This window comes from Micromesistius poutassou (genome assembly GCF_964030765.1).
Source record: "Micromesistius poutassou genome assembly, chromosome: 2".
In the NCBI taxonomy this organism is placed as follows: Eukaryota; Metazoa; Chordata; class Actinopteri; order Gadiformes; family Gadidae; genus Micromesistius; species Micromesistius poutassou.
In genome coordinates this window covers 3,984,517-4,000,340 of record NC_140272.1, presented here as the reverse complement: position 1 = coordinate 4,000,340, position 15,824 = coordinate 3,984,517, and the positions used below count along the sequence as shown (strand labels likewise).

Below are 15,824 nucleotides of genomic sequence, written 5' to 3'. Positions count from 1 at the left end.
TCTGCTGGAGCGTGTCGGAACACGCTCTGAAACAATGAAGGAAAACACGCTGAGGAGATTGGGTGAATTACCTGACGGTTCTGCCGTTTGAGACAGAGTTAAACGTGAGACAAACACGATGGCCACAGAGAAAAACGCTTCGCGCTTTGTGCGGGAGAACTTAATGAGGATTCATGCAAAGCGGCCCATTACTGTTCCACGACCAAAGGGGGAGATTTTGTATCGACAAACTGCTCTGAAAGGGTGAATCTAAAAATGGGTGTCTTCACATCATGTTCTGGTAGACGACAGGGCCAGCCTGAACACCGATCTGGAGGCAATCTGCTGCCCAACTGGGGAAAAAAAAGCATGAAAACCTTTAGGCCTACGCATTTTTGTCAGAGCATCTGTTGTGTACTGTCTGTGCGTTATTTCACGTAGGCCCGAACTTACACGGTGTTTCAGTCACGGATTGAAGAGGCAATAATCCTGAGCGGGGAGGAGGATTGGGCGTGCTTCTGTAACCGCAGCTTAGAAGAGTATTTGAACGTTGAGATTGTGTTCGTGAGCTCACAGAGAGAGAGAGAGATGGTGTACTGAGAGAGACAGAGAGATAGAGAGAGAGGCTGTACAGAGAGAGAGGGAGAAAGAGAGAGAGAGAGAGAGAGAGAGAGAGAGAGAGAGAGAGATGGTGTAGTGAGAGAGACAGAGAGATAGAGAGAGAGATTATGTACAGAGCGAGAGACAGAGAGATAGAGAGAGAGAGAGAGCGAGAGAGAGATGGTGTACTGAGAAAGACAGAGACAGAGAGAGAGAGAGAGGCTGTACAGAGAGATAGAGAGAGAGAGGCTGTACAGAGAGAGAGAGAGAGAGAGGCTGGACAGAGAGATAGAGTGAGAGAGAGAGAGGCTGTACAGAGAGAGAGAGAGAGAGAGAGATGGTCTACTGAGATAGATAGATAGAGAGAGAGGATGTACAAGCAAGAGAGAGAGAGTGTACTGAGAGAGAGAGGGCAAGAGACACACACAATGTACCTGTCAAGTCTTTTAAATGACTACACCCGTTGTTGGGAAGGGAAATGCTTGGATCAGCGCTGCAAGAACTTTTCCCTGCAGTGCCGTCATGGTGATGAGGCGTTGGGTGCGGAGTGGTGGAGGCGGTGGAGGCGGTGGAGGCGGTGGCGGCGGCAGAGACAGACGCTACGCGCACGTGGAATTGCATCTGAATCAACAAACAACAGGATTAACTCGGTTGTGTATTCGGGAGAGTTGCCCGTCTCCGGTAGCAGTTGTGTCCACCTGAGTTCACTGTGCCTCAGCAATTATGTTCCCTTTTAAAGGTCTCTCTATCGCTCTCGTTCTCTCTTTCTCTGTCTCTGAAACCATCACAGACCAACAGCGCATCTGGTTCACCCAAACCACATGCAAACAACCAACACCGGTACAAAGTACTTCCAGGCGTACATTACCTTGGGCCCGGACGGTAAACCTTTTCTCTCTCAGACCAAAACCAAACATCTCCTTGACAGGATCCTAAGGATTGGAAGAAGGCTCCATTGTTGCGCTTCCCTCCTCTTCTCCCTGTCTCCGCAGTCCTCCTCATAGTTAAACGGCTCTCGCGGGCCCCTGACACTACATCAGTCAGACGTTTGAGCCGGGCTGCCGCGATGGATTGAGTGATCTCCTGAAAAACTCCTCAGAGTTGAGTGCAGGTGAGGAGAGACAGGGATAAACAAGAGGGATTCATTCAGTCATTGCCGGTCTGATCGTCTGGTGTTATCTGGGCTACGGCAGTACTACCATTACAGCAGTCAGACTCAGAGCCTGGGGCGGGGAACAGGGTCTGCAGGAGGAGGAGTTCGGCCTTGTTTCCTGTTCGGTTACAGAGCTACACTGCCAAAGAGAACTCATTCACGCCAGTGGTTTAAGCTTTCAGAAATGGGTTTAATAAATGTGTTTCTACAGTCTCGGTAGAGGCGTCTTCTTTTGTAGAAACAAAGTAGACAACTTTTCACGGCTTTGCAGATCGTGATCCCGCCCCCAGCAACATGAATGGTCAGAACAAATATGAAGCAAAAGAAAGTGAGTGCCCCGTTCACCCAGATTTGAGCTTGTCTGGCTTCAAGTATTAATCTGAAGATTAATAGAGTTACAGGCAGAGCTAGATATAGATCTACTGGTTACCTCCCAACATATTGTGTGGGCAGGTTGTGAAAGGGGAGGGTTACAATATGGGCCGTGATGCGTTAACTAAGGACTCAGTTATCAGACCAGATGGAATAGAAGAGTATAGAACCGGATAGATTGGAGAACCAACAGAACCGAGTCCAATAGACAAGAGCAGCACATTATTAGAATGTAAATGAATAGAAGGAATGAATAGCATAGAATGGAAAGGTGCATCAATATAATAGAAAATATCATAAAACTGTAGAACACATACGTAGAATAGAATACAGAGAACGCTATAGAACCGCTCACTTCCTTATCGATAAGTGCGGCCCTCCCAGGTGTGTTAAGGAGGGCTGAATTGTGGCACGTGTTCGATTCCCCAGTGGATGCTGTGGAGGGGGGGGGGGGGGGGGGGGGGCGGGTGTCACGAGCAAGAGGAAGAGGAACGGACATCCTATTGACACACACACACACACGCATACACACACACACCCGCACTCACGCACACACACACGCACGCACGCACACACACACACACACCCATCGCTCCCAGTGTCTGCCGCTCGTGTCAAAGTTTCCGTAACCATCGCCGTTCGCGCATCGCTGTGACTGGTCCATTGTCCGAGTGTGGCTTCGGCATCGCACAACACGCGCGCACACACACACACACACACACACACACACACACACACACACACACACACACACACACACACACACACACACACACACACACACACACACACACACACACACACACACACACACACACACTGGTAAGCGACCACATTCATTATTCATCAAAGCTTAGTGTCATAATCGATTTTGTCCAAGTGGTCCGCATCACACAATGTGTTCTTAATCCCCCAAACCCCCCGAGAGGCGCTGAACTTTGTCACATCTAATTAGGCCACAAGAGTTAGAGTTAGGCCGCTGCCTCGGGCCCCCCGCCCTCCTCCCCCCCACTGCGGTGTACTGGTGTAGCCTGCTGTGTACTGGTGTAGCCTGCTGTGTACTGGTGTAGCCTGCTGCGTACTGGTTTTAGCCTGCGGTGTACTGGTGTAGCCTGCTGTGTACTGGTGTAGCCTGCTGCGTACTGGTTTTAGCCTGCGGTGTACTGGTGTAGCCTGCTGTGTACTGGTGTAGCCTGCTGTGTACTGGTGTAGCCTGCTGTGTACTGGTGTAGCCTGCTGTGTACTGGTGTAGCCTGCTGTGTACTGGTGTAGCCTGCTGTGTACTGGTTTTAGCCTGCGGTGTACTGGTGTAGCCTGCTGTGTACTGGTGTAGCCTGCTGTGTACTGGTGTAGCCTGCTGTGTACTGGTGTAGCCTGCTGTGTACTGGTGTAGCCTGCTGTGTACTGGTGTAGCCTGCTGCGTACTGGTTTTAGCCTGCGGTGTACTGGTTTTAGCCTGCAGTAAAGGCCTGCAGTAAGCCGAGTGAGCAGAACCATCAGAACCCCGAATAATGATGGATTACTGTCAACTGAAATGTTAGCAAGAACTAAAAAAAAAAACAAGAGTGACGGTGGTCATTTTTACATCGAGATCTAAAAAAACGAAATCACAACAAGGATACCTCCACTTACACGGCGAAGGAAACAATTCCAACACGGGCGATTCGCACACCACGTTGCTCACAGAGAGCTGTGAATCACAAAGACATCTATGGGTGACACGGCTCTTTGCATCAGAGCTGACGAGCCTTTGGATACGCAGTCTCTCTTCTGGGAAAGGCTTCACCTCTACCTCTGTTCCTCTTTCATGGGCTCAGCCTCAAACCCTCTGTCTTTCCCTCTCAGTGTCGAGGTTCTTAACGGCTATATCTGAGTCCCGGGCCGGGGATGGGGGGGGGACGGGGGACGAGGGGAGACGGGGGATGGGGGGGGGGGGGGCTCAGCGGCCTCAGTGCTCTTGTCTCTGATGGCAAACACCTGCCAGGCTGCCTGCTCTCTCACAGGTCCTCAGATGAGCGTACCCCTCTCTCCCTCGCCAGCTGTGGCGGAGAGCCGCTCTGCACGTGACATCTGTATCTGCCACCGGACGCGCTCAGCCTGTCACACGCACGGCTCGCCAGCTGTCACTCAGCGGCGGCCGGCGGGGCGAGCCGCCAGTCGTCACGGCGATCCGACAACAAATGAAAAGAAAGGGACAATATGCCTCTTCTTGATCTTTTTTTTTTTTTTTTTTTTTGAACGATGAAACCATGCGAGAGAGGATGAGCTGTGGAATGTGGAACAGTGTGCAGGTCTTTGTGTGTGTTGCTCGGGGAGGATGTGGTTTTGCTCCGTACAGAGATCGCTCACGTTGCCTGGACCACCTCCACCAAGTTCTTCAGCTGCAGGATCGCCCTCCCGTCCAGGGCGAAGATGACGAAAAGGTCTCCCAGAATCAATCCATAGCGATGAGGAAACCCAATTCAGCGGGAAATATACAGCCTAGAAACTCAGCGAGAGGGTGTGTGTGTGTGTGTGTGTGTGTGTGTGTGTGTGTCTCCGTGCGTCTCCATCTTCAGAGAGGCCATCAGTGTGAGAGTGAGACAGGTACACTCCGGCCCCTGTCCATCCGACCCCGTTCCCCCTGATTCATTATCCATGACAACGCGGCAATCTGGCCGCAATCTGGGATCAGAGTGACTTCATCCTCTGTCAACGCGTTGGATTAACGGGGGCTGAGGTTCAGGGAAAGGGAGCAAGAGGCTGCTGAAGGTCAACATGTGCACACACACCGTTCCTGGCTCTGTGGAGAGTTCATGTGTGTATTCCGAGTGTGTTTTGCACTGCGGTTATAGATTTAACCTCCACTTTCACTTATCCTTGATTCTGTATCTTGGGGAGCACCGCATTGGTTATTATTGTATTATTATATTATTTGTTTTACTGTTAAAGGAGAGCTCCAGTTTTAATTATGTGTTGCTGTTGCACTACGGTGAGGGGGTAGAACGTAGGATTTCCACAAACAGGGCGAATGCAGAATCGAGAGCGCACACAACGCGTGGAAACAACACAAACTTTTTTTCCCGGAGCCTCGTGTTTACATTTTAGCACAAGCTATGTGTTAGCTGAGTGCAGATTAGCATATATAGTGTTTTTTGGTTTATTATAGTATTTAAACAGTGGCCGGCTGGCGGTTGTTTGTTAAGGCAGTATCTCTGGCTCATATTCTGCTACTTCAGCGGAGAGGCGGGCTGTGACCCGCCGTGTGTAGGTGCGGTTCGACTACAATTACACCTATCTGCCAGATCATCTGTTTACACTCCGGTTATAGAGGAACCGTTTTACACCTTTCATTTATTGGGATTTATTTATTACATATATTTTCGAGGCAGGGTTAAATATTTTTTCTGTCAGATTATTCTCTGTCTTGTTATGTTTGCGATAACGTGCTCGCGGACGTTTGTGTTTTTCGAAGGAGGAGAAATTGTTCTCTGCCAGCGTCGTCCTCCTTTATTAACAAATAACACTCCAGGTCCAAACAGCTCTCCGTACTCACAGCCGGCTCCTTCCTCCCCCTCTGTTTGGTATTCAGCTGCGTTACATACATGAATATATATACACAATGTAATTTGTTTTTCTACAGACGGACACAAAGATGAAATCCTGGGATCAAACTCCTCTCTCGGCGGCTCCCATTTGACTACAGGCCGCCTGCAGTTCTCCGGCTCTAGGCATTAAGGGTTGAGACGGTGTCATGGACGGACTGGCAGAATCTTTGTGATTATTTCCCTGTGACGTGGACTTCATGGGACAAATCTGAGCCTCACTGTTCCTCATTTAAACACAGTAGTATTATTAGTAAAGTATTATCAAGTCATCCTAAGGTCCAGAGCAGTTTACCAATTACAGCTTTCTAATTTCAAAAACTACAATTTAACAATTCCTACATTGAAAATGAGAAAAATACAATCTAATTGTAGCTTTAAAAAGCTAATGAATGTTGTCTGTGAGAATAACTTCACTTGAACAAAGACGTCAGACTCGTGATGGCCTGGCGCTCCTGCGCTCCGTTGCGAGACCTAACTAACTTAACTTAAAACAATAATACTGTATTTTTAACATTTTATGATCCCACCTGCAAACCACCATCAGTTATTCCTCCTCCACAGCCTCCAAGTCTACCTGACGTGTAGCTCGGCGGATGATTTAAGGGAGAACAAAATAACCCTGAAGAAGCGGGCTGGCGTTAAATGATGGATGACAGAATCTGCACAACGCCGGGTTCACCAGGGCAGAGGCTGTATTGTATTGTATTGTATTGTATTGTATACCTTAATATTGGGGGGAAAGCTCGGAAGAACATGCTAGACAATCCGAGAGTCCGAGGGAGGGCAGTTTCTCTACGGCAGTGCAGAATACATGGGTCTCTCTCTGAATATTTTATGGAACAGTACTAGCAGAACTCCATGGTTACTGGAGGAAAGACCCACATAACAGTATAGAATTCCAAGAAATCTGTGGAAAGGTATGGAACACTCCATCAAGCATTCCAGGGTCTCTGTGCATATTCTATAAAACACTCCACAATTGCTATTCTAAAACATTTCAAAATACTGCATAGAGAATAGAGCGCTAGGGAAACGTATACACCACTGTATAGATGCACCAAAGCCTTCCAGTACACTGGAATAAAGACATCAATGGTGTGTTTGTTCCCGGTGAACAAACCAGAGCTTTACATTGGGATGTAGAGCATCAAAGAGCCTGAAGCATGAGCAAGGACAACAGCAGCGTCTCCTTTTCCTTATGCATCTGTTCAAGTCATTATCAAAGCCAAGGAAATGCCCCTCTTTGAAGCGGTTCACCTTTGTGTTCTCAGGGTGACCCATGGACTTGAACCTGTGCTTTCTCCGTTGCCGCAGTGCACTTGTTTTCAAATGTATGCGTAAACCCTGCAAACAGCCTTTAAGTGAGAATGCTCTCCCTGCTTTCCCATGCACAGGGCGAACCGCAGCTCTCAGGTCAGATGCGGTGAGGTCTGTAATGAGACCCAGTCGAGACTGCGGCTTCCTTCCGTTACCCAAAGCCGAGCTCCGTCTCTAACAAGAGCCGCTCGCACACAACTCTGTCACCGAGTAAAGCACTCACTGGGAATACAAGTCTGCACTCGGATTCCGATTTCCCTATCTCCCTCTCTCCTCCATGAATTATGCAGCGCGAGCTAGTCAGGTGATAAATCCCCCGGTGTAAATCCCCCAGAACACGCCGCCGGAGCCAGTGTATTTTGACAGCGACTCGTCAGTTTCGGGGGAGTGAGCGCGGGTTCCTCTCCTCGCTCATCTCTCCTGACAGACACCGGGCGAGGAATTAGCTCGGCGTGGGGAAGCTGTAATCACGGACGGCGGGAGTTCTACAGGATCGATACGACGCAACGCTCAGCGGTACCAGCGAGGAGGAGGAGGAAGAGGAGCGTGGGTCCTCCTCACCTTCCATCACACGTCAGCTGCCAACCTAATGGGTTATAATGGGCTCCACTCGGGACGTGACAGCACAGGAAACAGGAAGGTTGCAGGGGAGGGGGGCTGTGGGCGCTGGGATGGGGAGATTGTTTCTATTGTGATAGGAACACACCACGGGCTGGAACGTCGGCTGTGAGGCTCGGAATGTCGGAATGTCTGTGAGGCCTTGGTTCGTACAGCGAAATTATGGATTTTTTTTTTAACTTTCCAGTTGAAAGCGCTTTAACTGGTAGAGAACATGACTGAATGCCTGTCCCTCATTAGACCGTTATGGAAGTCAGTAAGGGGACAGAGTATGAATAAATATATTGATAAACCGTGTTGAATATATCTTAAAGTTATGGTTTAACAGTGTACTTTTGGGGAAACTGGGTTTCTTGACTATATTTCTCTACATTTCATTACAAGCCGACACTTTTGTCCAAAGCGACTTTCAATGAAGCGCGTTCAACCGCAAAGCTACAACGCAAAAAGTGCAATTTGTTTCAAGTGCTCCATTATAGAAACAAGAGATGGAGAATTTCTATTTGGTATTTATTATGTAAAACCATCCTGGGCCAAGTCAGGGCAGAGGAGTTCTCAGACTGCAACAAAGATATTTAGGGCTTCAGCCTTTGTGACGTCAGTGGGGAGCTGGCCTCAGCCTTGTGGAGCCAGGAAAGAGACCAATCGAGATTCTGTTGAGTGGCAGCCGGGGTTGCCTGGTAGCGAGCCATTTGGCTGTCAGAGAGCATGGAGTGTACAGGCCGGGGCGTAAGTTCTACAGACCAGGACGTGGATATAGGCAGGGCTTGGGGAGGGGGTCTAGAGACCAGGACGTGGATGTAGGCAGGGCTTGGGGAGGGGGTCTAGAGACCAGGTCCTGGATGTAGGCAGGGCTTGGGGGAGGGGGGTCGTCAACCTACCCAAGTTCTCGATCCCTTTGCAGCTGGGATTTCAGACCCCTGCTAACAGATGGATCCTCCCTCTGTGGTCCTTAAGCCCAGTTCAGACCAAAGATTTGCGACGCAACGACTTGCAACAAGACTGTTTTGGAACATCGCAGGGGGAAAATTGCAGCAGTGTGAACCGGTCGTCGCAACGCGGCTGAGGGTTTAGACGACTAAACTGGGCTTTAGACGAGCACGAGAACACTTGTTGCAGAGCCGGACAATTGTGTTCCAATAAAAAAATAAACACATTAGATAACACTTCAGATCTTAAGGGTAATCAAAGTGTAATAATCCCATGACCGGCATGACCCGCCTTCTCTTGTATAACTTTAATACCTTTGATAAGACAACTCTTGACAGAGAATGGATGCATATAACTTTATGACTGCAAGTGGTCGTAGAGACATTACAACACCGTTAAAGTGACAGAATATGTATTTTCAAGTGTGCTTTTACCTGCCGCTTAGGAGGCCGTGGTGCACCAACACGTTACGTTGCGCTCGACTCGGCGCGTTATTGTTTGTGGCAGATAGCTCTACCCTCGCCTAAGCAAATAAAATTAAAATAATGAAGTTGTCAATAAATATATTTAGTCAGAGTGATTATGGAGATGAGACATGCGACTTGACAGCATGGAAGTGAGGCGGGGGGCTGATTAGACGAGTAAAGTTACGCTTGATGCATCCGGAATGAATGAAGTGATAGCGGCGCTCCCTGAGCACTACCTTATTCTAACCTGTTAAAGCAGATGGGTGGACGTCGCTCACGGCCCCCCTGGTCCACAGCGCCTACCGGCTGGAGGGGGGGGGGGGGGGCAGGCCCGGGTGTAGCAGACAGCGCCACCATGAGGGGGGGGGGGGGGTTGAAGTAGGCCTAGAGATGACCCTGAGTTATTATGTTGTTTTACTATTTGTTTTAGTTCACTTCATATTTCAATCTGGACCTGTAGAACTTTGCCAATTTGTTCTACTGGATGATGTTTGATATGTGCCTCCATGTCTTTTCCTATGTGTGTGTATGAGGACTCTGAGGATACTGCAAACAAAATCTACCTCTGGGTACAAAATAAAGTAACTTGAACTTGAACTTGACCCCAGACCCCCCCCCCCCACCCCCCCAGGAGGGAGGGAGGGAGGTCGGAACAGCTCAGAGATGTTCTCGAAAAATAAGAGGAGCAGAGAGGAGCAGAGAGGCGTGCTGTATGTACACCGCTCACTTACTGTTGTTTTCAAAAAACGAGTTGGTAGAAGAGATTGAATCAGCATGTGTGCTGCAAAGTGCTCGGGGTGACGGCGTTGGCGTGAACACCGAGCACTTTGTGATCCGGTGGAGCCGGCGCCGGCGCCGCGGGCCGCGCATTGTGTGCATCTCTCATCTGCGTGCAGTGAGCCCCTGGTGGCCGCTCGGCACGAATAATCCTGGAGACGCACTCTCTCGGTTACCGACTGGGAACAAGAAGGCGCTTCCATCCATGAGATGCACGTGCTCCAGGGTTCCGCCAAAACAAGAGGGCAATTCAGTCAGAAATGAATGCATTTTAATGATATGCTGACATTACTAACGAGCTGCTTACCAGAGCTCTGCAATGAGGAGCGTTGTGCAAGCAGTGGAACTGTAACACAACACAAGGTCGGACAATTCAACACAACACGTACACAACGCGACAACAGGACCCAATCCACCTTAAGAACGAGCAGATAGGTCCCCGACTCCCCATCCATTTCCCGGTCCCTTTAAAAGGACACGCATTTTTGTATTCATATTGTATTTTATTGTATTTTGCACGACTGTCGTCTTTATTTCGTTATTTGCACTATCATCTTTGCTCTTTGCTGCTGTAACACTAATAAAGGATTATCTTATCTCTTATCTTATCATTATGTTTCAAGGCAAACAACATACATTACCGTGTCCAGACCAAACCGACTATAATCACGTCTATGAGTTACCAACCACTAGGAGGAGGTTACAGTTTAGGGAACGGAGAAGGCAAAACCACTATTTTGGTTTCAATAATGAATGTATTGAGCAGCTATTTCCATGTTAAATCAAAGACGGACAAAGTAAAGAAACTAGCCAGACTTCTTGTCACGAGACGCTTATTAATAAACAGGAAGGATTAGAGTTTGTGTTTTTCTGTTTCTGGTTTCTGTCTGTTTCTGGTCTTCCTTCACCCAGAACTTTGTTGTATTCCTGAGGGTTAGGGTTCCTGTGCTCCTGAATAGCGCTAGCCCGCTGTGCTGTGGACTGAAACTTGGTACAAAGAACCAACCAAGGTTTTATGTTTTGTTCAGTTATACAAGTTATTTTTCTGGGGCTAAAAAGCTATAAAGAAAACTAATGAGGCAGTCGTGCAGTGAGAGCCACCTTGCTTTACCACAGGGGAAGTCTCAACCCCTGCCTGCTGGGGAGATGGGACAGGGGGTCTCAGCCTCCTGAGAAGGTGGGAATGGTTATCGGGTCTGATCCCAGTGTATTGAATCTTGCTTGACTATCTATCTATCTATCTATTGGCAGGGGAGGTGGGAACTGTCTGTTGACAATCCTTTGTTCCCCTAGTCCTCGAGTTCCCACCTCACCTGCATCAGGTCACGTTTCGCTCACACCTCTGTGTTTATAAGGACCTGCTCATTTATGTGTATGAGTGAGAGTCAAACATGTTTCTTCATATTATAATTGTTCTTTTATCCAAAATGAAATGACAAATAATTGACAGGTTTTTGCGTTTCAGGAATGTTGGTAATACTGATACAATATACATTATAATAATACTTTTATTTTATATAGGGCCTTTCTCCCACTCAAGGTTGCTTTATAGATTCATGAGAGCGCACACGGTGCAAGAAGTACAACAAGAAGTACAACAACACAAATAAAAATACAAATGATCCCACATTCGTACAGCGTTTCTGTACTACGACAAAACCATCAAATAAAGGGAGTACTCAAAGTGTTAGGAGGGAGTACTCAAAACGTTAGGGGGGAGTACTCAAAACGTTAGGGGGGGGAGTACTCAAAGCCTTAGGGGGGAGTACTCAGAGCCTTAGGGGGGAGTACTCAGAGCGTTGGGGGGGGGGGAGTACTCAAAGCCTTAGGGGGGAGTACTCAGAGCCTTAGGGGGGAGTACTCAGAGCGTTAGGGGGGGGGAGTACTCAAAGCCTTAGGGGGGAGTACTCAGAGCCTTAGGGGGGAGTACTCAGAGCCTTAGGGGGGAGTACTCAGAGCGTTAGGGGGGAGTACTGGGAAGGGGAGGCAGGGAGGGGAGGACAAGGGGAGGGAGGAAACAGTATATACTGACATAAGAAAGGATTATTAAAGTTGACCTCTTATTATTTTCATAGTTACCCTTCAGAAGGCCGCCCACAAAGAGAATCATTAGCTGAAGTGTGCAGGACGTCATTGATTGACTTCCTCAAATTACACTAATGTGGCCCATGGTGACTTTTGTGCAGAGACCAGTGACGTACAGGAAAACAAGCCAAAACCAGTGACTGCCCAGTCTGTGATAACACAGACCAGAAGAGCCAAACGAACGCAGCGCATCTGTGATAGGAATCACTGGAGAAAAAAGGATTATGCCTGTCTGAATATGCCTGAATATGGCTCTTTCTGCTATCTGATCCTCTTTCTAGAGGAAAAGAGCCGTTTATTGGAATATCATCGCAAATCAACATGCCAAAACACTTAATGTGCGTGATTAGTTATCTGATGTACCCCATGGGGGTGATTGTATGCTCCCTGTTGTCAAATGTTGGTAGCTGTATCTGACGTCTCTATCATGCAATATGCTTTGAATCCTACAGCAAGGAGCACAGTCTGAGTGGAACCACACTGCCAGACTAAAGTGTTTGAGTATTTCATAAATGGTTGAAGTGATTTCTGACAGGATTTATCTAAGTGATGAAATCAGATATTATCCCTCTTTTTGCTTCACTTTTACATTTAATGTGGAGAGGTTCAAGGTTATTTCATAATGATTTGGACTTTTTCGAATAGCTTGCTCATGATTAGCAAATATGCATCAACATTCATTTTATTCAGTCAACGATCAACTTTCAGTATTTCCCACTTTAAAAGAAGGAAAATTCAACTAATAAAAAAAGCGAGTGGTCTAAATAAATATTTAAAAAGTGATACATATATTGATAGTTTTAATAGCGTTTTTGGATTTATCATGTACATGATTTCCACAGGAAAGATGAGCAGCTACATAATGGATACACATTGTCAGCTGATCAGAAACTGGTGACTTTGTATTTGCTCAATTATTACATTTTTGGAAGTTGCAAATTCCATTTGGTGGTCGGTGAAATCACTGTTGGCTGCAAAATGATTTTTCATGGGAACTAATTATGTTTCCCCAATGTCAAAATTAAGGATGTGCTCGATTTTATAACAGAGCTGGCCAGTCTGTTAAAATAGCTTCTTAAAATATGCCACACTTATCATTAATATAGCGACCCTAAAAGTTCTCTTGATCACATTGTACTTTTGTATTTTAACAAAGATCTACACGTAAATTCACACAGCTCTTCGTTCTTGCCCCACTGAGTGCATAAGCCCTCAATAACATGTGACTCATGGCCGTTATAATGGAAGCGTAGATGTAAGCGTAGATGTACATCACTCGCCGTGAAAGGTAACGCGTGTCTCTTTGAGAGAGACCTGGAAACTGGACCAATAGGTCGTTGTGTTGATTTATCAGGATGACCCGCACGATGCCGCACAAAGCAACCATCACAACGTCACGCAACACAATCAAACTCAACAATCCAATCCCATGCAAAACATCATGAGCCAATATATTACCCGACAATAAAACCAGAACCCGACCCAACCAAAACCCCACACTGCGCAACAACGCAATCACCCTAATGTAACACGACCCTCGCGCAGCGGGCCGCTGAGATGCTTGTTTTGGCAGCCGGCTCCGGCCATAATGTATCTGGATTTACACACTCCCACTATCCACAGCGCCAACACCACGGGCAGAATGTTCTCAGAGTCGTTGGCGACACGTCACTCGGTTCTAAGGGTGCAAAGTCCTCTGCTTTAATTAGGAGGCTCAAGGGCGAGAGACGAGATATAATAATATCCACAATGGAATCTCACAGACGGCATTAACAGTCCCGGCCTAAAGTGGTGTGGGAGAACACAACTTCTCTACGCAATAGGTAGTCAAAGGATAATTGCTTTCTGAGGATTTGAAATCCATGAGCCCCAGCGAATCCACGTTGGTTGCCCATCTACCACATCCCCAGTAGACAACACGACGTAGACCTTACTGGGTGAAGATAAACCTGTGAAAGTCATCGTTTGTGACCCGATCGACCAATCACGACGCAGTGTTCATGAAAATAAATCCCTCCCCAAAAACATAACAGGCGATTGTATTGCATCGCTTTATACCATGTGGCGATTTGTCGGAATACCTTGGATCCTGCTTTAGATTTCTGGATCGTTCTTTTCAGAACATGGCAACCCCAGTGCAGGTGTGATCTGGAACAGACCGGGGGGGGCCAGCTGGAAGGACCTGAGGATCAGTGGAGGGGGTCTGCCCGGCGCGGGGTCCGCCCGTCCTCCTGCTCAGCCAGGGGGGATTGCTGGAGGAGTCTGACAGCCAGGAGAACCAGGAGGGCCCCAATTCAGAAGAGCAGGAGGCGAGCCGTACAGGGGTCCGGGAGACGGGGGTCCGAACGGGACGCCATCCGGAAGTTCTGCGGTCATTAAAATCATAGAGATGCATCTATAGATCTAGATGTCTTTCACACACACACACACACACACACACACACACACACACACACACACACACACACACACACACACACACACACACACACACACACACACACACACACACACACACACACACACACACACGATAAAACATTTCAACCCATTACCACTGCTATTTATCCAGACTTGCCAGATGTGGACATCTGCATGTGCCACATTCGTACTTCTCCCCAGATGAACAAGCAAATGGCAGCCTGGTGGGTGGATTACATCAGCCAAACTAGTTTCGCCTGCTACCAATCGACCGTTTAAAATTCTTGCTCACCCCCCCCCCCCCCCCCCCCCCCCACAACACCCTGGGCCCCTCCCCCTCTACATAAACCCCCCTCCCTCTCTTTTCCTCCCTCTCCAACTTGATGAACAAGCAGATCAACCTAATGGTCGATTCCCAGTTCCCTCTAAAAAACGCCAGGCGTTCCAGTTCATCAACAACATACGTTCCCGTTTCCAGACCGACCTGCCTTTCATAACGTCTAGGAGTTTCATACATTTAGTAGTTTTAGTACGCAGGAACCTAAGGATGATGTGTATTGCCATTTATATGTACATTTAAATACATAATGACAGTATGATCAAGAGAATTGTATGCATTTGATGAATGATGTTAACTTGATGGTTGCTGTATTAACGCTGTGTGTGGCCTAGAACGTTCAAGAGACCGGCTCTGGCCAGTCCAGTTACAGAATCAAGCGCCCCTGATGTTGTTCTGACATTGGGAGATAATAATTATTTCTCATTGAAAAATTATTTGGCAGCAACCAAAATGATTTCACAGATGGCCAAATGAAAATGTTGACCTTCAAAAATATAATCATTTAGAACAAGGGCAAATAAATCCAAATAGATTTCTTCTACATCATCAGTTTCCCGGAATACAATCAATGTTAAATAATGCATAAATTGCAATCATGCTCAAGTCTACTTGCATAGATGAAGTCAGTCAAATAAAAATCATTAATATTTACTTCCACCCCGTTAGAACCTGTATTAATCACTATCCCACCCTAGCCCTAACCCGATGAATCTGCAAGCTCATGCTTTATTCCTGTGGCGTTTGCCTCTCGCTCCCATTCAGACAGATCTCCATCAGACCTGATATGATGAGTGTACAGAGCAGGGCCTAGCCCCCCCACCCCCATTGAAACTGTCATTTAATGTAAAGTCCATGTCCAGAGCACTCCTAAACAGCTCACCTTTTTTAACTAGCTCATTTTATTGCCGAGTTATGATGCTCAAAACATGTTCATGCCCTCAGGGTTCACAGGTCTCAGTTCAGGCTCCGCTGACATCCACAAGCAAACCTTTCCCACAATGCATTTGGTTCTGTCCTACAACAAAGCTAAATATATCCAACCACACTCCCGTTACACTGCTGGGTGAGGTGTTCTGAAGACCACTGACATCTTCATTGTCGAATCATTAATGCAATCTTATTTTACTCTCTCTCTCTCCCCCTCCCAGGAACACTCAGTCATCTCGGAGTGTCCCTTA

The 15,824-nt window shown here is 47.4% G+C and overlaps 1 long non-coding RNA gene across 1 annotated transcript in view; it reads right to left on the bottom strand.

Annotated features, from left to right (window-relative positions):
* Positions 1-773: 773 nt before the first annotated feature.
* The window catches only part of LOC311339431, a 16,832-nt gene continuing 1,781 nt past the window's right edge, over positions 774-15,824 (bottom strand). Inside the window, exons 2-3 of the long non-coding RNA XR_014633208.1 lie at positions 13,967-14,251; positions 774-1,200 (exon numbers count right to left, since the gene is read on the bottom strand). This is a non-coding gene — a long non-coding RNA (uncharacterized lncRNA). The remainder of the gene's footprint in view (positions 1,201-13,966; positions 14,252-15,824) is intronic.